The 27,980-nt window shown below is 41.0% G+C and overlaps 1 protein-coding gene across 4 annotated transcripts in view; it reads right to left on the reverse strand.

Moving 5' to 3' along the window:
- Positions 1–27,980, reverse strand: part of TBL1XR1 (TBL1X/Y related 1) — a 157,681-nt gene that overhangs the window by 54,505 nt on the left and 75,196 nt on the right. Inside the window, exon 3 of one of the 4 annotated variants that reach the window (XM_069083613.1) lies at positions 6,224–6,292. The exons of the other annotated variants lie outside the window; for them this stretch is intronic. The gene's annotated coding sequence lies outside the window, so the exon portion shown is untranslated. The remainder of the gene's footprint in view (positions 1–6,223; positions 6,293–27,980) is intronic. 4 annotated transcript variants of the gene reach the window in all.

The raw sequence follows: 27,980 nt of genomic DNA on the forward strand, positions 1-27,980 counted from the left end.
TCCCAGAACCTAGAAACATTCTAAACACTAAATACATATATGTTCAGTTGACTTCACATAATTTCTTAAATAAAAAAGTTACATTTTTAAGCTAAATTTAATTTTAAGGTAATTTTCAATTAAATTTAATTCAACCTTTGTTAAACATATCTTAATAAGTGAAAATTTCTATCATAGGTAGATGTACTAAATTATATAAAGAAGACAGGGGAAAAACAAATCTTAACTCATATTTGTAACAGTATACTTGTTATTTTAGGGTTGTTAAATAACATTTTAAAACTACTATTAACTTTAACCAGAGAATAAAATTGTCTTGTGTAGTGAAAATATTATTGTTACTATTAATGATGTCTTTATGTAGTTGTATCTTGAGTATATGACGCTCTTTTCTTTCTTCTTTCTTATTAACTGTATCATTTCAAGCAAATCTTCCCCTATTTTTAAAAATTTCTCATATTCATCATTTCTTTTTTTTTTGGAGGGCAACTGGGGTTGAGTGACTTGCCCAAGGTCACACAGCTAGTAACTGTTAAGTATCTGAGCCCATATTTGAACTCAGGTCCTCCTAACTCCAAGGCCGGTGTTCTATTCACTGTGCCACCTAGAAGCCCCATATTCATTATTTCTTCTGTTGAAAATTTCATTATTCATTTTGTCAATTATGGCTAGTGTTAACAGAAATCTTCTTCTGTGGTTGGGTCCTTTTATTTACTTCAATAAACAAACTTCCTTAAGGTATAAGCTACTTTTTTCCCTGTCAATAGTCAAAGTCCATTGATGGTAGAAGGGATAATCTACTGGGAACAAACAGCAGGGTAGAATGGGATGGCTTGGACATGAAGAGGTATTAGCCTTGGCAAGAAGGGCCGCCCCTTCATGGGACAGAGGTGAAGGAAGACAGAGTGAGAAAAACATGTGAGCGATGGGAGATGAGGAAGTGTTCTTGGGGAAAGGCCTCGATTTTTTCAGTGAAGACACAATTCAACTGGTTTGGTCTGTTGTGCATTTTTCTTGAAAACGACCAAAACGTTGGGGTCAAGGTATAGTGTGCCCAGTTGTGAATGAAGAGACCAATGTGAGCTTGGAAGGCTCTGACACAGGCTGGGTACAAATGGTCCATATGCCCACTGGGAGTGCAGATGGCTCTAAATTTGCACATTTCCCATTTCTTTGGAGCTGCTGAAGTCCTGCTTCACTCAGAGAACACAGCACCTTCTCTGATGCAGGCATGTCATGCTAAGCAGTCCTGTGGCCGTGTCTCATAATCGATTCCAAAGTTCTTCAGAGAGACCTTGGGAAAGTCCCTGCATTGCTTCTTCTGACCTACATGTGAGTACTTGCCCTATGAGTTCTCCATAAAACAGTTGGTTAGAAATATACGTTTGGCATTCTAACAGTGTGGCCGGCCCATCAGAGCTGCACTCTCTACAGGACAGTTTAAATGCTTAGCAGTTCAGCCTGAAAAAGCAACCCAGTGACTGGTACTTTATCTTGCTAGGTGATCTTCAGAGCTCTCCTAAGACCATTCAAATGGAAGCAATTCAGTTTCTGGCATGTCGCTAGTGTACTGTCTAGGATTCAAAAGCATACAACCAACAATATGGTCGGCACAATGGTTCTGCAGACCTTCAGTTTGGTAGGTGCTCTAATACCTTTGCTTTCATTCTGAGCCCCCAATCACTGAACTAGCTCCAGCAATGTGTTGCCTCAATCTTATCATCTATGTGTACAGCCCTGGAAAGTATACTGACAAGGTAAGTGAACTTATCCACAGCATTTGAAATTTCTCCATTTGCAGTAATTGATAGCTCCATGTACATATGGTGTGGTGCTGGTTAGTGGAGAACCTTTGTTTTCTTGGTGAGTCAAGCTAAAATGAGCACAAGTGGCAGAGAATCAAGCCATATTTTGTGGCACCTCAGCCTCAAAGTCTGCATTGATTGCACAATCATCTGCAAACAAAAAGCTTTGCACCAACTCTCCCTCCACTTTAGTCCTGGCTTGTAGCTTTTTCAAGTTAAATAATTTACCATCAGTGTGGTAGATTTGAAAACACTATGCTAAAAAATCATGAGAACAGGCACACACAGCCTTGTTTCACACTACTGGTGACTTGGAAAGAGCAAGAGCACCATCTGTTACTTAGAACGGCAACCAAATTTTGCCATGATTTTCCACAAGCCCTCACAAAAGACAGTATCCAAAGGCCTTGATCAGATATATGAACGCTGTATCCAGACCTCAAGTTGTTGGGCAGCAAACACACTATCAACCGTTCATCAGCCTTTTCTGAATCACAGTGACTCTCGGGTAGATGACCACATTCCAGGTGAAGATCAATCTATTAAGGAGAATGGCAATGACTAAGAGAAAGAAAGAACAACCTACTTCCTTTTCTTTTATAGAAAAGGATGATATTGGGTGGGATAACCTGGAAGATTTCAGTCAGTTTTTATATGAACAGTGGACTCTCTGACTTGAGCTCTGCCACGTGAAAGCACCGATTGATGAGGGTCTATTGACAACACTATAGAAGTGTTCAGCTCATATCTCCAGGATCAAGTCCTTATCACTTATTAATGTGTCTCCATCAGCACTTGACTAGCTGAGGTGCACCATAGGTCTCTGGCCCAGAAACAGCCTTCAAGGCATCATAAAAGTGCTTTTGATTGTTACTATCGGCATAAAACTGAATTTCATCTGCCTTCTTACTGAGCCAAGAATCCTGCATCTCTCTAATCTTCCTTTACACTTCACTTTTGATGGAGTTAAATGCTACCTTCTTAGAGACAGACAAAACTATCCTGTTGGTAAGCTCTGTGGAGTTATCATTTTTCATTTGGCAACTTCTGAATTTCCCCATCATTTTCATCAAACCAATCTTGATGTTTGTGAGTGTTCTGGCCAAGATAAGTAAATGCAGTGCTACCTACCAAATCTCTGAAAGCTACTCACTCCTTTTCTGCTCCAATGTTGCCAAACATGTATTGGCTTAGCCTTCCCTCCATGTTAGCAACAAACTGTTCATGCATAGTAACGTGCTTTAGTCTGTTGACCGTAAGTCTCTGGTAGCTGTCTTGCCTATGGGCCTCTGCTTTTGTTGAAAAGCAAGTGTTTAGCTTGGAGGATATGTCTATGATTGATCCAGCACTCTGTCCCATATTTCATTACTCTCACATCCTGTTTCTTCTCCTTACAATGACACCGCTTATTAAATGACAACGTTTGCTATGAGGGTGCACCCACAAAGTTTCATTACATCTGGGTAAATAGAAGACATTGTTGGTGACGAGGAGGTCATGAGATGCACAAGTCTTTGGTAGTAAGTGACTACTAAAAGCTCTTGCTTTTTCTAACTCCATTCTTCCCAAGAACTCCCTGCCCTGTCTGACAGTCTGTGCCTCATCTGGCATTAAAGTCACCCAGAATTATAAGCTTGTCCTCCTTTTAGTACACTGATGCTAAGGGTCTCCAGGTCTTCATCACATTTTTCTTTGACCTCATCAGAGTTTGTCATGGTGGGAGCATATGCACTGATAATGGTGGCACACGACTCTTTCTTGTAAGTGGCAATCATACTGTTATGAACCTGACATGCACTTTTGGGGAGGCATGTCAGCTTGTTGTCTAGATTCATTTCAATTGCAAAAGGTCCGTGATGTTCCCCATCGCTGCAGGCCCTCAAAAAGAACATGCATTAAGCACTGACTTCAGTAATCTGGCCTTCATTTGCCAGCCTTGTTTCACTCAAGAGTTGCTATTCAGATGTGATACCTACTGCGTTCTCTCATAAGAGCTGTGTATCTTTCAGGCCAAATGCATTTCATGTTGTCCAGAACTATGTACACATTCCATGTACCAATGGTGAGAGGAATCATCTCTGTAAAAGTTTTGTACATTTATTTTGTGTGTGTTTCAAACACAAGATAGGATCCCCACCTGCTGTGGTAAGCTGGCCAGGGTTAAGATGGCTGAAGCAGGCAATTTTTAGGGCACTTCTTCTGGCCCCTTCCTCGTGCCAGGAGATGAGCAGTGAGGCTGCTCAGATACCCAGGGCACTGCCGAATCCCACTGTTACTTCCATCCACTGAAAAGATGCTCTATGGCCACAAATGCCTTTATGCAGGGTTGTGACTAAAGCTCCCAGGGTATTCACACCTGCTGCTTCTTTACTTGCCCACTGCCGTAAGACTGAGGTAGGTAAAAATGTCTTCTGACTTGAACATCAATTGGATTTCAGCGAAGCAGAGTTGCTAGAAGTAGTTAGCCTCTCTCTTCCAGAATCATCCAAGTTCAGTGGCAGGACACAAGTCAAAGTAGCTGGAGATGGCTCAGAATACAGTGGATGTATTCTGGTGTCTTCGATGTCTAACCAAGGTCTGAGCACTCCAAAGCAGACACTTGCACTGGCTGCATGACCCACTGGAACAAGCTGTTCACACCTGCCCATTCCACTGGGGGATTCTCCAAATGCCTGGGGAAGATAGCTAAGCCAACGACAGGCCTGAGCACCCAGTTACCTTCAACCTGCTTCAGCCTGTCTTCGAAACAGTTGTCAGAAGGTAGCCACTCAGCACGCTCCTGCTTCCTGAAGCCACAAATGAGAGTTGAGCTTAAGAAAATGGCAAGGCTTCGGATTTAAATGAAAAAAAAAAATTAACTGTTCTGATCATAAAAAATTCTAACATCCTAGAACAAGAGTTTTATTCCTGACAGTTCCCTATATTATAAAGCAAAAACTAAGGAAATAAAGTTATTGTCCCTGTGCTAGAAAGCTCTATTTTTGTCAAAATTACGAACATCCTAACACTGACATTCTCCCAGAAGAAAACGTAACCACTAAAGATACAATGATGAGGTAAAAATAATACAAGTTCTCTGTACCTTTCAAGGTGAAAATTATTACCATTTACCTGAAAATTCCAGTATTTTAGAAACTAGTGACAAATGGTTATCCTCTTTGATTGGACATGCTAGACTAAACACAAATAATTTCTTCATATAATTGAATATGAACATAACAATTTTGGAAATCTACTTCCAACAGTAGTTTGTGACTACTTGTTGTGGAACCTTGGGTAAGTCACTTGCCTTGATAAGTTTTAATTTTCTAAATTACGAAATGAGGAGATGGAGCTACAATGATCACTATGAGCCTTTCCAGTCCTAAAGTTCTATGACTATCAAACTATACACTTGCAATGACAGGTGCAGAAGGGAGGTATGAAGCAGGAGTACAGAGGGGGTACAGCAAAATTTTTCATGCTGCACATGGCTGCTACTTGTGCTGGTAGAAAGCTGAAACAACCCAAGCTTAAGTGACTACACTGTAAAACAGTGAGTTTCCAGACAATTTAATTTTCAGGCTTAGTGATGAGTATACAACTATACTAAAAACTTTGAATTAAAGTCACACCCACCCACTGCACTATCTTCTGCTCACCTCTCTGTACAAATGTTGTCTGATGTGCTCAAAACGGGTTCTAAATGACCTTCTAAAGACAAACCCAATAGCTCATTTCTTCATTAATTATTTCCACACTTTTTCTGTCAGAATGGTAGCCCAAATTCTGACATTCTACAGGAGGCCTTGACCAGAGAAAGAACACTGTCACTGTGGTCTAGGTCCCCATGGCTGTGACACCCTCCAAACATGGCTCTGCACCTAACTTGTGAACTCCTAAGTAAAACACTCCTGACATTTCCCTTTGCCTGGACTACTACTGTGAGAAAAATGTACTCGTAACTTAGGGGCTGATAAGAGACAAAGGCCAGAGAATGTTTCTGAACATAAATAAATCCAAAAGGCTGACGCAGCTACAAAAATCAGGTAGCACGGTCATCTAGCTGTCAAGCCAGCACCTGCAATTACCAGCAAAGACCCAATAACCATGAACTTCAAGTCCAAACAATACTTTATCTGTGGGGAAAAGGGGGGGAAAGACAGACTCTGCTAATAACCCTTTCAAGCGTTCTTTGAATAACATTTTCAAATGAATTGTTGTACTCAATAAAATCTCACCTCAGTAAGTGCTCTCATGTTGCTTTTTTGATGTTAAATTTTATTTGATAAAATGCTCTGCTTTAAAAATATTGACAGGAGAAAAAAAGGATCACCAACCCAAAAGGGGAATTTAAGAACGTTTCAAGTTCATTTATACCAAGGTATTGGTCTCTATCTTCTTTATATACACATATATAAATTATTGGAAGTCCTTACCAGAACTACTCTCTCAAAGTCCCATAAATCTCTGATGTGGTAGCAGTACAAACTTTGGTTTTACACCACCTGAAAAACAAACCACATTATGTCACTTTCCCCCCCCACTCTCATTCCTTACAAATGAAATGTTCTATTTAATGGAACATTGCCTACAAAGCCAAGCTCATTTGTCACTTGTCTCTTACAGCGATGAATCTTTAAAATGTCCTATTCATGAGCCTTTTGATTTGTGTGTCAAATTACATTATATTCTAGAAACTATTCATAAATTAGCTAAATGAGCTAAAGTAACCCTCAATGGGCCTGAGCTCAAGTGCATGTATGAACACCTCCCCCCCCACACCCTACATGCATACATGTAACAACAAAAGCTGGGAAGGCTACGGGGCAGGTAAAGTGGGAATCAATTTAAATGAAAATACTAACTGCAACTTATTTTCCAGAAAGGAAAAATAAGCTTTGGTAAGATATTCTACATCTGTATTTTGAAAAGAGGATTAAAACAATAAACACCAAGATTTGGCGTTAGGAGCATGTCTCTGAACTTTAACAATAATGATAATAATAATAATAATGGCTCCAAGTTTGCTCTCCATAAAACATGTAAACACGTGATTTTTTTTTTCAGTTTAATGGAGATGAAACTGGGGTCAGGAGATTTTTTCATCTTTAAATGCATCTTTATGGCCATTCTTTAAAAGCCCTATCTAGAGTTACCATGGGGTTTTTGAATGTGCATCCAAACTTTTCAAAATCAAGTCCCACCTCCCACTTCCCACCTCCAAATTTGATATTTGTAGCCTGAAGCTACTATTCCTAGGAAAACATGCTTTCAGTCTATGAAGGAATTTAAGACCCACTGAGGACCCGAGTGCTCTATTTTCTGTCTCCAACCCTCTGCTCCAGACCTCCAGCAAGGCGTTCAGTGGCTCCTCCAAGGAGCCCCAGCCTGCCAAGCAACTGAGCCCCTCAAGGCTCCAGGAGCTTGAGAAGGAGCTGGAGGCACACATCTTTGTCTTCTGATGCCCAGTTTGCTAACTCCCATTACTTTAATCCAACTACTAAAGTTTGCTACTAAAGCCAAAGATCTTTTTAGTCGTGTGTGATTTCAGTAATGGTGGACTTTCTCCACCACACTTTAGTGGGAGAAGCCCTAAAATTAACTCACAACTAAATTTAGTCAAGAGAAAAATAGTTGGCAACAGTCATTCAGAAAATCTCAATCTCTCTCTCTCTCTCTCTCTCTCTCTCTCTCTCTCTCTCTCTCTCTCCTTCCCTCCCTCCCATTATTACCTCCTCAAGCAATGACTCATCTCTTGCTTTTATTTTATCCCTGGCTCCCCCCTCCCTCCCCAAGCCATGGCCAGTTTTGAAGCCTGCCTCAAACTATTCAGACATCTTTCACTCTCCTGTTCTATGATGCCTTAGAAGAGCTCTTGCCAAATCACTCCCAAATCATCTCCTTTAGAAGGTTCCCACTTAATTTATCACCTCTTCTCATTAATACCCCTCCCTCCCCCATGTAGTGCCTCCTTCCCTTCCACCTACAAACATGAACAGGTCTTGGCCATCTTTCTGAAAAAGAAAGAAGGAAGTAAAATGGCCCTCATTTGATGCTACCACCCCTCTCAAGCTTTCATCCTATAGCATAACCTGCCCTTTCAAAAAGACCAAAAAAATGTCGCTGCTTTCACTTTCCCCTAACTTTTCTAAACTCTCCACAATAATCAGATCAGAGAACCCCTATACCTCCAGGGATCATCCTTCATCTCTTAGAGAAAAGCTACCGATGATGCTAGATGCCTCCATTTCCTCTCCTCTCCTCTCTCTCTTCTAAAACCTGTGTAATCTAGGTCCAAAGGCATCATTCAACTGAAACTGCTCTCTCCATAGTTACTAAAGGATCTCTTGGCTGCCACCTTTTCTCACTTCTCATCTTGGCCACTCTGCATCTTTTCATGCTGACCTCCCCCTTCAACCTCCATTACTTTCTCTTCTATTTTTTTTGTGAAACTTTTCCCTTTTGAGTCTCTTCCCAGTTTGTCTATTCTTATATCACTTTTCTTGAGTCATCATTTATGGTTTCCCACCCCCACCTATGTAGGTATCTACGGTATCAAGATTGTTCCTTGCTTTCTTGTATTCTCTTTCTACAATCTCTCTCTGATCTCATTTCCCATGAATTTAAAATTTAAATCTACTGAATTGAGTCCCATATCTATAAATATATCCAGGGTCTTGCTCTCTAGAGTCACTCTACTAAGTTGAGTATCTACTGGCCATTTTTTCTAAGTCCATATGTAGCTGGAGTGATTTGTTTCTATTTGAGTCCGACATTCCTCCTATAGACAAAAGGATGATACTTGGACCTCATTATCTTTTCCCCCAAACTCATGCCTTCCTACAGAGCTTCACCATTCCTGTCCTTTTACCAGCCTCGCTGTCACTCCTGTTCTGGTCATTTCCCTCACCAAGCCATTCCCCATAAGGCCACCCAGGAGATCTTTCTAAAGCACATCAGAGGATCAAATCACTCCAACTACTCCAAAAGCTTCAGGGGGTTCCCCAATACATTTAGGATCACAAACAAACTTTTGCTGGATACTTGAAACCATCACAATTTGGCTCTAGCCTACCTTTGCAGGCTTTTTACATAGGCTTTTCCTTCTCTCAAAGGAATCTATAAGCTTATCAGCTCAGGAGCAGTCTCCCCATTTTCCAGGATTCAAATGTGCCCATCCTGTGGGACTCTTGTCCACGTTCCACATCTGAATGTACTCAAGAGATTGGGGAGACCATTATCACTTCCCCTTGCTGTGCTAACGGTACTGAGGGAGCAATTCATGTGTCCCTCCTCCTTCCAGTCCATCCAATTCAATGACATCACCTTTCACTGTTTCTCCAGGGGATGCTATACATTGCATGCTGCTCATACCTTCCAAATGCCTCTAACCCACCACGCACTTCTCAGTGCCCTCTGCATGCTAGTCACTTCTAAATTCTTTGAAAGCAGTTTTATTATATTTCATTGCCAGAGTAACACTTGTAGACTGTTAATATTAATAAAAACATGGACCTTTCTTTTCAAAGAAAGCTGTCATGAGTAATGGGAGTTCTGCAATGTGTTCTAGAGCAGTCTGCTGTTCCCTTTGGAGTTAACCAAACCTGACTCACTCAACTGTGCCGTCTGTCTTACACACGCACACGTACCAATGAATTGCTATAGGGTACCATCTTGGATTCCTTCCCACACACTGTCTATTCCAGCTAAATGAACCTCCTTGCCGTTACTCATGTAACCCCCATCTGCATCGTTTTTCAGAGTCTGAAATTCCCTCCTAACTATTATGATCCCTGGATTATGAGCTATTATCCTTTCAATTCCTTTATGCCTTTGATGCTTGATTGTCACCTCCTTCCTACACACACACACACACACACACACACACACACACACACACACTCACTCACTCTCCTTATGAGTGTCTCCTTCAAACTATTCTGTATTATTTGGATGCTTATGTATCATTTCCCCAGATACAATCACTGTAAGTTCTTTGAGGGCAGAGACAGTAAAGTTTGTCTTTATGGCTAAAATGCCTCACAGTGTCTGTCATATGGTAAATTCACTGAATTCTTGATTGAAATTTTAATCCATGTAGTAGATAATGTCAATATCCATGCTACCAATACTTAAAAATCTTTCCCCAACTCCACTAACTTAAGTGGATATAGTCTGATACACTTCCTTTATTTTCTTTTATAAATTATAAATTCTTGATATAGTTATAAAGAAATAAACAAAACAGAAAAATTGTTTCATGTGCCAACCAAAACAATTTCCTAATTACAGGAAAATACATTATGTCCTAAATTTATGTAATGAACTCTCAATTACCACTAGTAACAGGTAGTGAACAGTACAAAGACATCTACTCTACTTAGCCCTGATTTGAGAATGATCTACAAACAGAAAAGAGTTATGATCCAGCCAAGAATCTAAGTTCTATAGAAGATCTTGTTGCTTCTATTATGTTCTTCTCTCAAAACCTCAGCACAAGGGCACGGCTCAATGTGGCCCATGGCAGGTAGGTAAAGGCAAGAGCTCTTTTCTCATCTACCACAAGGTAGGAATCTCCGTGTTTAGCCATTTCTCATGTTAATTCTTCTCATGATGGGAAACAACATCGGATCCCTACCTATATATGAAGGTCATCAACAAAAAGAAAATTCGCTTGGGCAAGTCACTTAACCCCAATTCCCTCAAAAAAAAAAAAAATTCTGGGTTGATTTTATTTCTCTCCTAACATTTACAAAGAGTCCATGCCTGAGGAGAGAAAATGAAATAAACTAATAGACAGTGATATTGCAACAAGAAGTCACTGCCCTCTGATATATCCAAGGCATATATAAATAAGAAAAAGGGAGGGGAAAAAGAGGTTAAGATTCCATATTTGTTTCAGATAGTGCAAGAAGATCATCCTAAAAGCTTTATGCGACACAGGCACATCGAAAAATATAAAACTGCGTTATCAAGCATTACAAAAACCTCAAAAAAATGAGATGGGCAAAGCTCCCACCTAAACAAGTTTCCAAGTCATTAAAACAAATAAAAAGCAAAGCGCAATTTTAATGACATAAATCAAAGGGTGTACAGAACAGGCAAAGATCTACCCTTACAGATGAGCGCTATTCCACTCCTACCCCAATAAAATGAAGTAACTTGGAAAATAAAGGAATACATGTATAATGGGAAAAAAGTAAAGTTACCACATAAAATAATACTGACATGAGAGAAAATTACCTTTTCTAAAAGTAAGTTCTAAATGACAGACAGCATCTGGGCAGCAACACAAATTCAAATTAACCCAGGAAAACTGGGAAACATAAAATGGCAAACCGAAGTTATCGTTAAAATTTGGAATTCTTTTAAATAGAAAAAATTCAAAGCATTTTATGGCTTATACTGAAACATCTACTCACTTTACATAAAATACTTTTAAATACAACAAACATGAGTGTACCAAATTATTGTACTTCTGACTAATTTCATGAAACTTCTAGGTATGGCCAACCAAAGCAAAAGTCAAACCAAAAAGAGAAAGGGAAACAAAATATCTTCCTTGAAATGAAAAGAATTCCTATAAATGCAACAAATTTTAAGACTTGCCCAAATCTAAATTCTAGCCTAGGCAAATAATTTACCTTCTCAAACTCCCCTGCAAAAAATGGGGATGACGAGAACACCACCTACCTCAGAGTTGTTGTGTGGACAATATGAGATCACATGTCAAATGCTTTATAGGAGAGACATATTAGCTAACATTAGGCAGGTTCTCTTTTTGTTTGTAGTACAGAGGAAAAGAGTGCCTGGCCTGGAGTCAAAAGACCTAAATTCAAAGCCAGTCTCAGACACTAAGTAGCTGTGTGACCCTGGGCAAGTCATTGAACTTGCTGGTCTTAGTTTCTTCATCCGTGAAATAGGGGTAATAGCACCCCTACCTTCCAGGGCTATAATGAGTATCATATGAATTAAAATTTGTACAGTATTTAGCTACTGCTGGGTGTGGCCTTTTGACTGAGTCCAAGTTTTACAGAACAAATCCTTTTATTATGGGGATTTTGTTCTGTGAAATTTGAATTCAGTGAAAGGGCTGCCCCTTGAGGACCTAGAAGGGTACATGTGACTTTTCAAGGCCCCAGGTTCCCCATCTCTGGCTTAGCACAATGCTATACTCACATTAACAAAATAGGAACAAGAGTTATTGTTATATATTATTATTAATGGTGGTATTGTTATTACAGTTTTTCCATGTTTCTAAAAGTGTGGGACTTTGTTACTCCTCTCTGAGTCACAGATTGTCCAGGTGTCCTATCCCTTCTGCTGATATCAACTACAGGCCCCAAACATCCAGATCGTTTGTGAAAACTCTGCTACACCAAGAAGAGGAGGAGGAGGTGATGCTCAGGTACATTCCTGTGGGGAACCATCTTACCTGTCTTCCCTATCCCATCAAAATGACAGGGCTAAGCCACTTCCCCGTCTCCCTCCTCCATTACTCTGAGCACTTGAGCTCTTTGTGCCCTTTAACATTAGGGGTGACCAGGCTGGAGGCTGAGTCAGTGCTCACACCTCTGCTCTCTCCATTTCTAACTTCCCAGACCGCACGTCATCTCCTCCGGTCAATCCCCAGGACAGGAGCATCATCTCTTTCTTGCTCAGGGAGCAGTAATCAAATCATTATCAGCACTAGTCTTGGAAACAGGGCAACCATCTGCTGCTGGAGGGCTCCATCCACCTCCTCAGTGACGGTCCAGAGTCACACTGTTTCTTGCCCATTAACCATCCCTAACCCTAGATCCACTCCTAACAATGGAAAACTCCTTGAGGCAAAGGTTGACCCTTTGGCATTTGTTTCTCTTGCATTAACAACATAGCTGATGTTTAATGACGCTTGGGGATCGGTTTTCTCAGGTCCAAGCATCCTGCCACTCTATTTTTGAGATACAACATTCTGGGGTAACAGACAAGTTCCTCTTATTTGCCTTCTTTGACCACTTCTAATGTAAATCCCCCTCCATCCTGGTTTCCTTTTCTGCTCCAGGCCAATAGGCCCAGGACAGCTGAACTATATCCAATAAGGTCGGATTAAGAGGCTGCACAAAGATTACCACCAAGTGGAGAAGGAGATGCTAAACTGAGACAATACAGTCCCTCTCATGCCCATTACAGACACATACCCAAGTAATTATGATACAAAGTCTTCCCAAAAGTGCATGGAATTGGAACTACAGAAAATAATCTCGATGCAACTAGGTACTACACCTACCAGAATTCAGTCCATTGACTGATTTTGCAGGTAGATCCCTGCTTTTGCAAATTCTTAGAACTTCCTCATGGCCAACAACACTAACAGCTCTGGCACAGGGCAAGTTATCTTATGCACATGTGCCTATTTTTGACCCTAGTCAAAATAATTTCTCTCTGTGGGCCTATGTTGACTGACTCACCTGAAGTTGATGGTGCTGGACTAGATCGCCTCTAAGGTCCCTTCCAACTCAGAAACCTAAGACCTTTTAGGATTCTTACAATACCTTTTCTTTTTCCCAGACTGATTTAACTTGGCACTGAATGTGGGAGGGAGTCTAGAGAATGGGAAAAGTAAAAAGCACCCAAAGGAAACAGGAAAGTATCATTGGCCTACTTTGTATTTTACTTAGGGTCTGAGCAGTCCTTAACCACAGGCACATGTACACAGAACAACTGGCCTGCTCTGCTAGATAGCTATAATGTTAGTGACATTTTCATGTGCCTTATAACTACTTCTAGGCCACCATCATCAACATAAAATCCTGTGTGCAGGCTAATAAAACTAAATTACCATTTGATTTGACTGCCGGGTACCTGCCACTACTAAGTTCCCAAAGGGGAGCTAAGAAGCTGTGACTATTCTCTCTGATCCCACACAAATGCCTAGTATACTTCCTTTCACCCAGGAGGGGCTTATGGTGTGAGAATGACTGACACTACTGGAACACATTTCAAGATTAGTGTCAAATATGATCTCAAACATCCCACAAGTGCTGCTTCCCACATTCCTTTTTAAAAGGTTATTTGTAGAACAGGTCATAGTACACATATGTCTCTGGTGGGCCAGCCATTTTAACGTGTGCCAAAATGAAATAAAGTGAAGTTAAAATCATTTCCAAAAAACCTTAGGTGCATAATAGAAAACCCTGACTACCAAACATTTCCTAAACATTTGATGATTAAAATTGTGAAGTTCTTAGAAAAATTAAATATGAAATAAAAGAAGTCAAGAAACTGTTTTCATATAAACCACAGAAAATGCTTCAAAGAAATGAAGGAAAAACCCATCTTCATGGACAAAATCATCACTGGTTTCAAATTCTGGATTGTAAAACATAAACTACAAGACTGGCAATATTCAGAACTTAAAACATGCTAGCTGTTCTCCTATTCCCAGAACCTACGGTTCTACCTATGATCACATGGCAGTTTTCTATTTTATAAGTCATCCATCAAATAGTTGAAAACAATCACTGCGGGTGTTATTTCCATGTCCTACAGAGGCACCACTTGGCTGCCTCCCTGTGATTTGGAGAATTCTAAAGAGCAAAAGGCAGGATGGCTTCCAGGATGCTTCTGGGACAGGCTCTATGTAGGTCATCACACAAAAAGCATCCTCAGCTCACATTCCCTACAGATCAGGCACCACTGCTTGGCCATGCATAAACAGCAGTTAGTGGTCTATACTCTTAATATGAAACGTTCGACAACAAATTAGTCAAAAGGAACAACCGAACCCCACTCCTGCTGACATTCTATGAACAATAAAAATGGCAGGTGAACATTCTACATAATTACAATGGCCCACTCTTGGCCCCAAAGGAGAGAAGAGAAAACATTTCGCCATCCCTTCCATGAAGAAGTAGGACTCCAGGGTATGGGATGTGCACACACTGTCCGATTCAGCTGATGGATTGGTTCGTTTTGCTGAAATGTTTTGTTTTGTTTTAAATAAAGTAACAATAAAGTTGGAGATATTTCCCAAGGTTTTAGGTTCTTTCCCCTCTCTAATTCTTTCAATGAATGCCAAGTCTACCAAAGCTCTCCCGCTAGTGCCCTGGCACATGCCACTTGATTTTCCCATCTTTGTTTTCTTCAGTCCCATTTTTAGTTCCACTTGCAGGAAAGCCAGGGGCTGAGACACTGAAGCTAAATGTCATGGCAACCCTGCCGTAATGGTGAAGTTGGCTATAAATGTCTTCACAGATTGATTTCATTTTTCTTCTGTTATCTTCTAGCTTCATCTTTAAATGCCACACTGGCATCTGAGATATTAAAAACAGAAGTAGGCCTCCAGCATGTCACAGCATCTGAGTGATCTATGGGAAGGCCTGGTCAAGAAGGGCAGCCACAAGGAAGAGGCTGGCTGTGACTCCAGTGGGTGAAATCACATTTTGATCAAATCCATAAACACTACATTAAATCATGCAATACTCTACAGAAAATCACGAAAGTCAGAAGCTCAATCTTCAGGTAACCAACTAGCTTAATTTTAAAATGTGAAATAATGAAAATTCACCAAAAAACTTCTGGGTTAAGAAAATGATATCTCAGAGACTAATGAAACACAGGACATTGACATTACTTAAAAATAAGCCGTGTCAATTTGGAGTGTTTTCTTGAAAAAAAATGAGAAGAATTCAGTGAAATGGCTGCACATTCAGTATAGTACAAAGGGAGGGGAAAGCACCTAAAAGGGTTTTTCCCTTTTTTCCAGTTATTAAACTCACAGTGGATTATCTAGGAAAAATGCGAATCCCAGAATGATTCTGGTACAACTCCCTCTACCATCAATCAGCCTCAACACAGTCAACATATAAATCTACACTCTGGGTTACTAGTATGAAAAGGAATGTTCTCATTCTTAATTGCCAATCTCCAATAGACATGGATCCCTCTAATATTTCCCCTACCACTAACCTTGAGGTCAGATGAGGGCACAGGAAAAAGCATTTTAGGGTAACATTTACTCAAAATATAATCACAATATTTTAGTAAGAGCAAAACAATTTAGAATTCCAATTTTACTGCAAACCAAACCACTTATTTTTGAGTCTGGCTGTTATTAGTTTGGGATTATCTGCACCACTGCTCTGGATAAATGAGACAAGAATGCACATTTAAAGGGCTCCTGGAAAAAAAAGCAGGATTTCAGTATTAGTAATGCCTTAATTTGAAAAGCCTTTAAAAAGGAAGTTTTTTGCATTTTAAAAATCTGCAAAAATCTCACTAAGCTGATGGAGCAGCCTCTAGAACTTATGTGGGGAGCTCGCTCCCTTGCTCCAATCCTGTATATCACTCCCTATTAAACAGTTTCTTTCTCTCACTTCCAGTGTAAAGGTATAAAGAGCTGAGCTAAGGAGAGAGGGGAATATATAGGCTTGCTCATAGTTGGCCTTCACTTGCCTCACCAGTATCAGCCCACTACTCGCCGTCATTCTCTGCAACCTGGCCAGGCCTCCATCTTTGGTCCATTTCTTTTCTAGATCTAAAGTGGCTGGTGAGTCCCTCGTGCACAGGCATCTGGCATCTGTCTCTTAACAAACCCTATTTTTCCTCCTCACTAGTCATTTCCTTTTGTCCATTTCCTACCCCATAGTTAATCAACTGCCAAATATTGTCAATTCTACCTCTACAAACCCCCCCCATCCCAAAGTTAGCTAACACCCTCTGCTTCTCACTCCTATGACCGCAAATCTCCCCTCCCTCACCAATCTCTCCTTCACAAAGTTGCCAAAGTTCTGATCATGTGATGCCCCTGCTCACAATCCTCACTCTCATGACCTCTAACACAAAATACAAACTCCTCAGCAGGACATTTAAGGTCCTCTAGCAGCTTTCCAGACTTGTATTCCCCTAGATGCATTCTATGGTCCAGTCCCACTGGCCTCCTTATCTTCTGCTTCCTTCTGCCAGGAATGCTTCCTCTTGACTCAGCTAGGGTCCTCAAATTTAGCTTCCCTCCAAGGCTTAGGTCAGGAGCTGTCTGATGCTTTTAGAGGTCAGCATTTTCTCTCTCCAGATACTGCTTGATCTAGGGCATGTTGCAACTCTACAGAAAAGAGGTTCAGGAAAAGTAGGTACCATTCATCTGGGGCTCAGTAACCTCAACCTCAAGCGCAGTACTATGGGCAGAGTCCTTACTCCATGCTGATTTGACCAACTCAATCTAATTACTCAAAATCCTTCAATGGCCTCTCCTTTAAGGTCCTCCACAATCCGCTATCACCCCCTTCTACTTCGAGGTTTATGTCACACTACATCTTCCCTGCACATTCCACAACACAGTATAGCTGGACAGGGGCCAAGCGTCTCTATTGGCCCCATTCCTGCCCTGATTCCTAAGCCTGCCCCCTACGCATCCCCAGTCCCTAGGACTGCTATGCATCTTTTTAAGTACATATCGCATGTTCTTTCCAATGGGAAGTGCCCAGTTAGTCATAACTTTGCCCTCCCCAGCTGACTCAGCTTTGTTTATACCTTTTAAATGAAGTCAGGCATTATTCTGGATAAGAATAATCTTGTTTATATCATATCATCCTTTCATGAAGGCAGTCACTGCCACCTAAAATTCAAGGAAAAAAAATAGAGGAAGCCAACAGACAGGAGAAAGATGGAGAGGTAACAAAATGAGGGGCACAGACAGCATTCCTGCACCCAGTTATGCTAATGACGCTTCAAGTGAACTTCAAGAAGGAACTTCATGTTCTAATACTTTCATTCAGTTATAAAAATCAGCTATTCTATACATTTGGTACAACAATCCACTGAGCATTAACTATAAGCAATAATAGCAGCAAGATAATGACTTATCCCAGGGCTGACTGTTTTATCTGAATCCCATCGAAAAAGACGTTGTAGGACATCAAATAAAAAATGATGGCAGGACAGCACTGTGACTCCACATAGCTTGTCTCGCACAGAGAGGTGAGATGATAATAATCCTACCAATCAAGCAAGTAAGGAACATTTCTTAAGCACCTATGTGCCAGGCACTGGTAATACAAAAATGAAAATGAACCTAAGAGGAATCCCCAAATGATCAATTCTCTCATTCTACTGGCAGAGAAAATATGTATGTGTGTAAGCATCTGGACTGGGGGTTGAGGGAGGGATGGACCCATGGTCTCACTGTATGGGAACTCCCTGCACTAAAGCAGGCTGGCATTTCCATGTAACTTATCTTAGAAAGCGGCCCAGAGCACTGAGGGGTTAGAGTGACTAGCCTAGAACATAACGAAGTTGTGACTTGGGAAGGACGGCGGAGCCTGGCAGGCTCTGTCTGAGGCAGAACTGGGCTCCTGCTGTTTTCAAGGCTGCTTCTTGCAGATCTCTCACTATATAAGGTGATCTTCAGAGGGGCCAATAACTAGCAGGCTGGGGTAGGGGGTCAGGAGGGACAGTCTAGTAAAGGAGGAAAAGCTCTACACAGAAAATTATGCCTGAACATCAAAGCAAATCGGAGGCTCTAAAAGGCAGTTGAAGAGAATGTGAGTGCCAGGCCAAGAGGGCCTGAGCAAAGGCCCAGGGGAAGGCAGAAGGCTCTATGTGCAGAACAGAAACCAGGCAATGTGGTCACACCAGAGTAGAAGAAGAAGAGGAAGAAAGTGGGCAGAAGCCAGTTTCAAAGGTGTTTTCATGTCAAAAGAAGGAATTTAGTAGGGGAATAACTACTGAGTGAAAGATAAGGGCAGAGGTGTCCCATGGGGTGTTATCCTGGGTCCCCTAGTCTCCTCCACTTGGTGAATCTCATCAGTTCCCAAAGGTGATTCTCAAATGTGCCTCTCTGCTAACCTCCAGTCTCACATTTCCAACTGCCATCTCAAACTGGATGACCACATGACATCAGAAATGCAGCACATCTAAGTGGGACAAGCTACACTGGAGCTCATTCTCTTTCCCCCTGCATCCTCACTAGTGGAGAAGGCACGTCCATCCTCCCAGCCCCTCAGGCTCACAGCTGAGCCATCGGCCTAGACTTCTCACTGTTCCTAACCCACTCCACCGCTGCAGCCAATCTTCATCCAACAAGTGCGGACTCCGACTTCGCCCTTCTCTCCTCAGACACTACCACCACTCGGGTATAGACTGCCCCACTCTGTGCACAGCGCAGAGCCTGACACACGGGAGGCACTGAATGACGGCAGAGGCCACCTGGCCGCTGCACACAGTCTGTGGGCTGCAAAGGAACTCTGAGTAACTCCGGCAAGATCCCAGAACTAGCCAGAGACGTTATGTGGTTCCTAACTTCATTCTCAGCGGCCATAGTACAGCTCAGGCAAACACAACTGGCATATACAGTAAATATAGGCACTAGAGAATAGCACAACAAAGCACTATCTGAGCTCTGAGGGAAAGCACTGATTAACTAGCTAAGTCAAAGAAGACTTCATGAAGGAAGTGGCCTTGGAGTTAGCTTTTAAAGAATGGGTAGGAATCCAACAGGTAGAAGAGGGGAGGGAGGCGCATTCTGGCCATGAGAAAAAACATGAGCAGAGATAGAAAGGTCAAAGGTTTTGTTTCCTTACATTCCTGAGGCTGGGCTAGAGCATGTAAGTTTGGGATGGGATGGCGATGGGGAGCAAAAAGCATTGATCCCAAGTCACTCCAGTGGGATCCAGTCCACTAGGATACCAGCAGTAAGGAATCTGTAGTTCAAAACAGTGGCATACAGACACTCTTCAGAGGAGCTAAGGCCACTGCCTCTTCAATCCGTGAGCACATTCTGTAAGATCTTGCCCTGCAGGCTCCCACCCCGTGCTCTTTGCCACCCCGTGCTGGTGACGCTCCTGTATTCTTAAGTGACCTCTGCCCACACCTACGGACCTGCTTCTGTATCCCTCACAGCGCCCAGCCCAGAAGCTCATACAGAGAAGCTAAATATCTGAGTGCTTGCAGTGCAAGTCATCTTATCTTCTGTCAGGGACTGCAGCACACACAAAGTTTCTCATTCCTACAAGAGGGATGAAGAAGGCTTGGACTGGGGAGTTAGGCTGGCAGGACTACTTACAGGCAAAACATTTTAAAGTTGGCATCAATCTGTTAAGTAAAAAAAAAACAAAACAAAACACCCAAACTATAAACAACTAAGAATATTTTCCATTTCTATATATTGATGAAACATAGCGATTTAAATTTGAATGCTAAAAGTTAATCCTCACCAAAAAAATCACATACTCTGAGATTCAAAATGCAAGTACTACATAAAAAGAAAGTCTAACAAGGAAGCTGAATTGGCATTGGTGAAAGTAAGTAGCTTCTCTTCCTTCCCAGCCTCACACCAATGGAGCCTTCAGAATCGGGAGAAGATAAAACCAAGCCACCCCACTCCTCTGTACTACTCTGATTTTTAATCTTGATTCCTTCTGTTCTTCTACTTCAATGTTTAGAGCTCAAAGTCCTCAAGTAACAAATACTAAAAGAATTTCAAGTTCATTATTATTCACCAACCAACAGGCCATAACAGTTTTGTCAAAAGCTCTAAGCGAAAAAATTCTTTTGTAGAACACTTTACTTATATCGTTTCATTTATCTTAACAACTCTCTAAATGTTACTCTTCTCACACCACCTTCTTGAGAATTCAATTGGTGAAACACTGGTGTTGGGAACCTACCACTGACATGCAACTGTCATAAAAAGCTTCCTGGACCATCAATTTGTCCATGGTCATAGATTTTCCTTTGTCCAAGATCTATCCTCTGGCCAGTGTCTTCATCTCTATCTTATAATTCAGAGATAGACTTGTCTACAATCAGAAACAACATAGGATTTCTAATCCTGGTCTCTACTGACTGAGTCTAGTACCCTCTCCAACACACCTCCAAATTAACCGAATCAAGAGCTATACTGGGGAGGGAGAGTTCTTTGTATGAGATACTCCACTACTCTCTTTTTGAACTCTGAGGAACTTACTGCAAAGAATAGTAAGAGAAAATTATCTTATCAATTTTAGCTTGCTACGATTAATTCTTATTTCAGGGGTTAATATGCTCCTGTGCTCCCTTTTAGATCATTTTAAAGCCCTGCTTTGCAAACCAGTTTACTATCTGCCCACAAAGAGGGTGACTGTGCTGCAGCATCTAAACCAGCAGGAAATAGACACTTACCTGCCAAGGTGAGCCCCTTGTTCAGCACTTCCCCCTCTCCCCTACCCTCCCACTACAGTGCTGCACACTGCATGACAAGCCTCTTAAGACAGCACATTCAAAAGAAACACTAGAACAGGAAGAAAAGGAAAAATAATCCCAGATTCTTCATCATCTTCACTCATATCAAGATTCTATTAAATAAAATAAACACATTTCTCCCTCTCTTCAAATCAAATTTATTTTATTTTCAGTTCCAAATAATTTTCCTTTTCCCACTCCCACCCGTTGAGAAGGCAAGAAATAGAACTCATTACATATATGAAGTTGTCAAAAAAACATGCTTCTGAATTAGCGAAAGGAAAGAAGGGAGAGAGGGAGGGAGGGAGAAAGAAAAAGGGAAGGAGGGAAGGAGAGAGGGAAGGAGGGAAGGAGAGAGGGAAGGAAGGAAGGAAGGAAGGAAGGAAGGAAGGAAGGAAATTAAAAGAAGAAAAAAATATACTTCAATCTGCACTATGAGCCTATCCGTTCTCTCTCTGGAGATGGATAGTGTTTTTCATTGGGAATCCTTTGGCATTATGATGGCTTATCACACTGATCAGAGTAGCTAAGTCTTTCACAGTTGACTGCAATTTTAATATTGCTGTTAGTGTGTACAATGTTCTCCTGGTTCTGCTTAATTCACTTCCTATCATTTCAGAGTCTTCCCTGATTTTCTGAAACCATCCCCTCCCTTCACCATTTCTTACAGCACAATAGTATGCCATCACATTCATACACCGTAATTTGTCCAATCATCCCCCAATTTAGGGGCATCCCCTCAGTTTCTAATACTTTGTCACCCCCCCAAAAAAAAGAGGTGCTATAATAATTTTTTTTTAATATACAAGTCTTTTACTTTTTTCCTTAACCTCTTTGGAATACAGACCTGGTAGAGTATTGCTAAGTTTAAAGGTTTGCAGTTTTTTAGCTTCAGGAGTTTTAGGAACTAGTTCACAACTAGTTCAAGGCCTAGTTCACAACTCCATCAATAATGAATTACTGTACCTATTTTCCCACATCCCCTCCAACATTTGTCATTTTCCTGATTTGTCATCTTAGTCAATCTGATGGGTGTAAGGTAGTTAAATACCTCAGAGTCGTATTAATTTGCATTTTTCTAATTATTAGTAATTTAGATCATTTTTTCATGTGATTATTAATAGCATTGGTTTCCTCCTCTGAAAACTACCTGTTCATATTCCTTGATTCAATAAGTGGGGGGATGGTTCTTATTTTTATAAGTGTAGCTTAGCTCTCTATATAGCTGAGAAATGAGACCTCTATTAAAGAAATTTGCAGCAAAAATTATTTCCTCTAGTTTCCTGCTCTTTTTTTTTCTCATTTTGGCTGCATTGGTTTTGTTCCTCCCCCCCCCCCAAAAAAAAAGAAAAACTTTTTAATTTTATGTAATCAAAATTATCTATTTTACCTCCCATCATCCTTTCTATCTCTTGCTAGGTGATAAGCTCTTTTCCTACCTACAGACCTGAGCCATAATCTCTTCCATACTTCACTAATTTGATTATGATATCACCCTTTATGTCTAAATTATGTATCCATTTTGACCCTAGCCTGGTGTACAGTATACGATGTCAGTCTATGCCTAATTTCCGCCTGATCATTCCAGTTTTCTCAGCAATTTTTATCAAATAGTGAGTTTTTGCCCAAATAACTAGGATCTTTGGGGTTTATCATATACGAGGTTACAATACCATTTACTTCTGTGTCTTATATACCTAATCTCTTCCACTGATCAATTACTCTATTTTTTATCCAGTATCAGATTTCTCCCCTTTGGAACCAGAAATCCATTAATATTTTAAAATTCTTTAAAGACATTATAATTATATTGATGAAATATGCTAATGACTTTGTATCAGTTTAAATACAATGGTAAAAGAAATGATAAAGGAAACCTCCTACTGAGTTTCGGTTTCAACAGGTAGATTGGGAAAATAATATTAGCCTTACAGAACTTCCCTAATTCACAGGAACATCAGAGAGATTCAGAGCTGGAAAGGACCTCAGAAGTCATGTAGTTAAACCCTCCCACAATTTCATACATAAGGAAACTAGAACCTAGAGGGAGGAAGTGATTTGTCCAAGGTCATATAAGCTATAAAAGACAGAGCCAGGATCTAAAGAACCTCAATCCGCACCTGAAATAGGAATCCCATCTACAACGTGTCAAGTGGTCACACTCCCTCTGCTCTCTTTAGCCTTTTAAATTCCCTTGGCATCTTTGATCCAATGTATTCTACTGTCTCAGGACGCTGAGCATCCAGGAGCAAACCCAGGGTCATGAGATTCCAAATCCTTCAGTGTTTTCACTGCATTGGACTGCTGTTCCCACTTAGCTTGTTTTGTAGTATTCTCTGGGGATAGGGGACAAAGAAGTAATTAAACAAGGCAGTAACTAGAGGCTACTGCAGCTTCTTAGAAACCTCCCTCCCTAACCCATGGCACCCCTTTTCTTCCAGTACCTGAAAACTGCAACCTGAAGCTTCTCTGGGATGCTTACAAACCCCTTTGCCCTACACCCCCACCAACAGACATATACATGCTATTACTCAGCCATGTGTCCCACAGAGGTACATTTAATTATGTGTCTCTGAGGAAGAAATTAAAGTTATCTATAATCACATGAAAAAATGCTCTAAATCACTATTGAGTAGAGATATGCAAATCAAAACAACTCTTAGATGCCACATTACACATATTAGAATGGTTAACATGACAAAACAGAAAAATGATAACTGTTGGAGAGGACGTGGGACAGTTGGAACATTGATTCATTGTTGGTGGAATTGTGAGCTGATCCAATCATTCTGGGGAGCAATTTGGAACTATGCCCAAAGGGCTACAAAAATGTGCATACTCTTTAACCCAGTAATACAGCTTCCAGGGCTGTATCCCAAAGAGATCATAAAAATGGGAAAAGGACCCACATGTACAAAAATATTTATAGCAGCTCTTTTTGTGGCAGCCAAGAACTGGAAATTGAGGGGATGCCCATCAGCTGGGGAATGGCTAAACAAGTTGTGGTATATGAATGTAATGGAATACTATTGTGCTATAAGAAATGATGAACAGGGGTAACCAGGTGGCGCAGTGAGTAAGAGTGCCAGCCCCAGAGTCGGGAGACCCGGGCTCGGTTCCAGCCTCAGATACTTAGCACCCACACAAAATAACTGGCCGTGTAACCTTGAGCAAGCTACTTAACCCCAATTGCTTTAAAAAAAAAAAAAAAGAAAGGAAGAAAGAAAGAAAGAAAGAAATGAACAGGCGGACTTCAGAGAAACCTGGGAAGATTTATGTGAACTGATGTTGAGTGAAGTGAGCAGAATCAGAACACTGGTCACAGAAACAGGCACAGTGTGCAATGACTGATTTTGAGAGACTTAGTCCTTCTCAGCAATGCAAGAACCTAAAACGATTCCAAAGGATTCATGATGGAAAATGCCATCCACATCCAGAGAAAGAACTATGGAGTTGGAATGCAGAGTGAAGCAGACTATTTTCTTTTTTGTTTTTTCTTTTTCATGGTCTCTTCCATTCATTAGAATTCTTCAATGCAACATGACTAAAATGAAAATGTGTTTAACAGCAATGTATGTGTAGTATACCATACTGCATGCTGCCTTGGGGATGGAGGGGGAGGGATGGGGAGAAAATTTAAAACTTATGAAAGATTCTGAATGTTGAAAAATAAAAATAAATTAATAAATTTTTTTTAAAATTATCTATCTGAGAAGTAAAAAGTAAACAGTGACGGAATAAACAAATTAGTGATCAGAGCTTCAATTTAAAAATGTAACTTGAGTTTTTTAAGTAACAATCCATTATAATCATATAAAACTGCTACCTAGTGGTATTATTCCTCAAATCCTTATTTATCAGAAATTGGTCTTCTCCTTTATCCTGATTATATATACTCCCTAAAAAACAAGTTCTATACCTGATCCTTGCTTCCTTCACAGTGCAGAGCAAAAAATCTTGCACAAAGCAAATGTTTACTAAATATCTGTTGATCAATCATGTTTCCTTGAGTCACAATGGATACTCTTGAATGTGTGCCATGGGTCAGCAAGGAACATGGCTTCATTATGTGCTTATTCATTAGCTACTAGAAGGTTTTGCCAACAGAGTAAATGCTCCTTCATGACTGCTTCATTCCACAGCAGGAGTTTTAAGCCAACTCCTTTAACTACCCATCACATGTGGGAACTCTGGCTTCAAGCTTTTGTAACTCTGCTTTAGTCACTATTCACCAGGCAATCAGTGTCTTTTAGACCCAAGCAGCCCATCATGAATCAAATCCTTCCAACTACCCCTTCACCCCCATTCCCAGGCTTTACGCAGATGCCTTGCACAACAAAGTCCAAGTAAATATCCAAGGCCTCTGCTGGTATTTTTCCATTCAAACCTCCTTCGGGGCATAAAATCTTCTTGGCCCAGAGGGGCACTGACTCACTTAGCACATGGGTTTCTTGCTCCAACTTCCTCCCAGGCATTCTTAATCGTTTGGCTGATGACACTTGCAATGTCCACAAAAAATAAAGAATAAGGGGTCTGGGATAAAGCTTGGTTGATGGGACTTGCTTACTCAGGAGCTGCTGGGGCCACATCCATGGGCCCCAGGGGCTATTGAATGGTATTTGCTGCTCTGTGTCTAGTCAATAAATCTCATTTCACCCTATAAATCTAACTCTTATTTTAGGTACTTTCTGCATTTCTTAACTTTAAACTAATCAGTTTTTGTCCATCAGCCTAAAACAAACTCTAACATATGCAGATTCAGGCTGTCTGATCTGTATTTATTTTCTATACTCCTGAACAGCCAAATGCTGTATCTACAATGCTATTAGCATTTAAGCCAGAAAAAGGCTTTTAAAAAAAGAACACAAGGAAATAAAAGAGAATAAACAGATGTTTATGACTGGGCAGAGAGAAGAGGGGGAGAGGAAAAGAATATGAAGGCAGGGAAGAAAATCCCACTGAAGATTAAAACTTTAAAGACACCTTGTACTATAGTGGATAAAAAAATTTAAAATTGGGGGGGGGGGGGGAGAGAAAGGGAGGGGCGGCTGAGTCAAAATGGCAGAGTAGAAACAGGACCTCCAAGCAGCAACGGCTCCCACCTTCCCCAATCCATGTAAAAGGAGACTCTGAACAAACTTTGGAGCTATAGAACTCACAAAATGAGACAGAGAAGCTAACCTCCCGCTGAGGACAGCCCGGCAGGCCTGCAGGAATCTGCTGGCCCAGCACTCTGGGAGCTGAGCCCAGCCCCACACCTAGGTTTTAGCCCCAGGGAGTGCCTGGCCAGCCCTCTGCTGGAGGGACTCCAGATCCCCAGCAGCTGTGGCTGTCCAGAATTATCAACACACAGATGATAAGGACAAAGTGAGAGGTCAGTGAAGTGTGGACTTTGGGACCCAGTAGTTGGGAGTGCATTGGCTTTTGCCCCCAGGGCAAGAAGCCACTGAGGGCTTCTGTGCAGCCATGTGGTAGCTTCAGCTCCTGGCATGCAGAGTGTAGGGGGACCAAGTGACCAATCTGATGGGGTAATCGCTCTTGCTGTAACCTGCTTGGATCTGGATTGCAGTCTAGGGTGGAGGTCCTGGTGTGTGACCAGCTTGCCTGAGTGTGTGGAGGCTTCAGAGAGGGTACCCAACTAATACCTCCAGCAGCTGAGAAAACCCCAGAGTTTGGGACGAAAGCTCCCCTGTCTAGTAGCAGAGTCTGACTGTGACAAAAAGCCCAGGGTTCAACATGACTGAGTGGCAACATGACCAGGAAAAGGAACCAAAGCAAACAGAAGAATCCAACATTAGACTCCTATTTTAGGGACAAAAAGGATCAAAGAATGGAACAGGAGGAAGACAGTGAAGTCAGAACTCCTGCACCAAAAGCTTCAAAGGAAAATACAAGCTGGTTACAGGCCATAGAGGACCTTATGAAGCAGATAAGAGAAGTGGAGGAAAAACTGGGAAGAGAAATGAGAACGATGCAAGAAAATTACGAAATGAGAGTCAACAGCCTGACTGAGGAAAATAACACCCTAAAAAACAGACTAACTCAAATGGCAAAAGAGGCTCAGAAAGGCAATGAGGAGAAGAATGTCTTAAAAAGCCTAATTTGACAGATGGGAAAAGAATCTCAAAAACTCACTGAGGAGAATCATTCCTTCAGAATTAGACTGGAGCAAATGGAAGCTAGTGACTTTATGAGAAATCAAGATGCTGTTAAACAGATCCAAACAAATGAAAGAATAGAAGGCAATGTGAAATATCTCATTGGGAAAACCACTGACTTGGTAAATAGATCCAGGAGAGATAATTTAAAAAGTATTGCACTACCTGAAAGCAATGATCAAAGAAAGAACCTAGAAATCAACCTCCAAGAAATTCTCAAGGAAAACTGCCCTGATGTTTTAGAACCAGAGGGCAAAAGAGAGGTTGAAAGAATCCACCAATCACCCCCTGAAAAAGATCCCAAAAAAGAAAACTCCTAGGAATATTATAGCCAGGTTCTGGAATTCCCAGATCAAGGAGAGAATATTACAAGCAGCCAGGAAGAAACAATTTGAATATGGTGGAAACACAATCAGGATAACTCAGGATCTGGCAGCTTCTACACTGAGGGATCAAAGGGCTTGATATCCCAGAGAGCAAAGGAGCTGGGATTAAAACCAAGAATCACTTACCCAGCAAAACTGAGTATCATGTTTCAGGGGAAAATATGGTCATTCAGTGGAATAGAGGACTTTCAAGCATTCTTGATGAAAAAACCAGAGTTGAATAGAAAATGTGACATTCAGATACAAGAAGCATGAGAAGGTAAACAGGGAAAAGAAATCATAAGGAACTTATCGAAGTTGAACTATTAGCATTCCTACGTGGATAAACAATAATTGTAACTGATGACACTTTTCTCAGTATGAAAATTGTTGAAGGGAATATAACTATATGAAGGAAATAAATCGAAGGGTATACTGACATATGAATACATATGTGAATGTGTGTATATATG

The sequence above is a fragment of the Petaurus breviceps genome, unplaced genomic scaffold (genome assembly GCF_028583685.1).
Source record: "Petaurus breviceps papuanus isolate PSGF00001 unplaced genomic scaffold, PetGlider_PUasm1.0 173, whole genome shotgun sequence".
In the NCBI taxonomy this organism is placed as follows: Eukaryota; Metazoa; Chordata; class Mammalia; order Diprotodontia; family Petauridae; genus Petaurus; species Petaurus breviceps.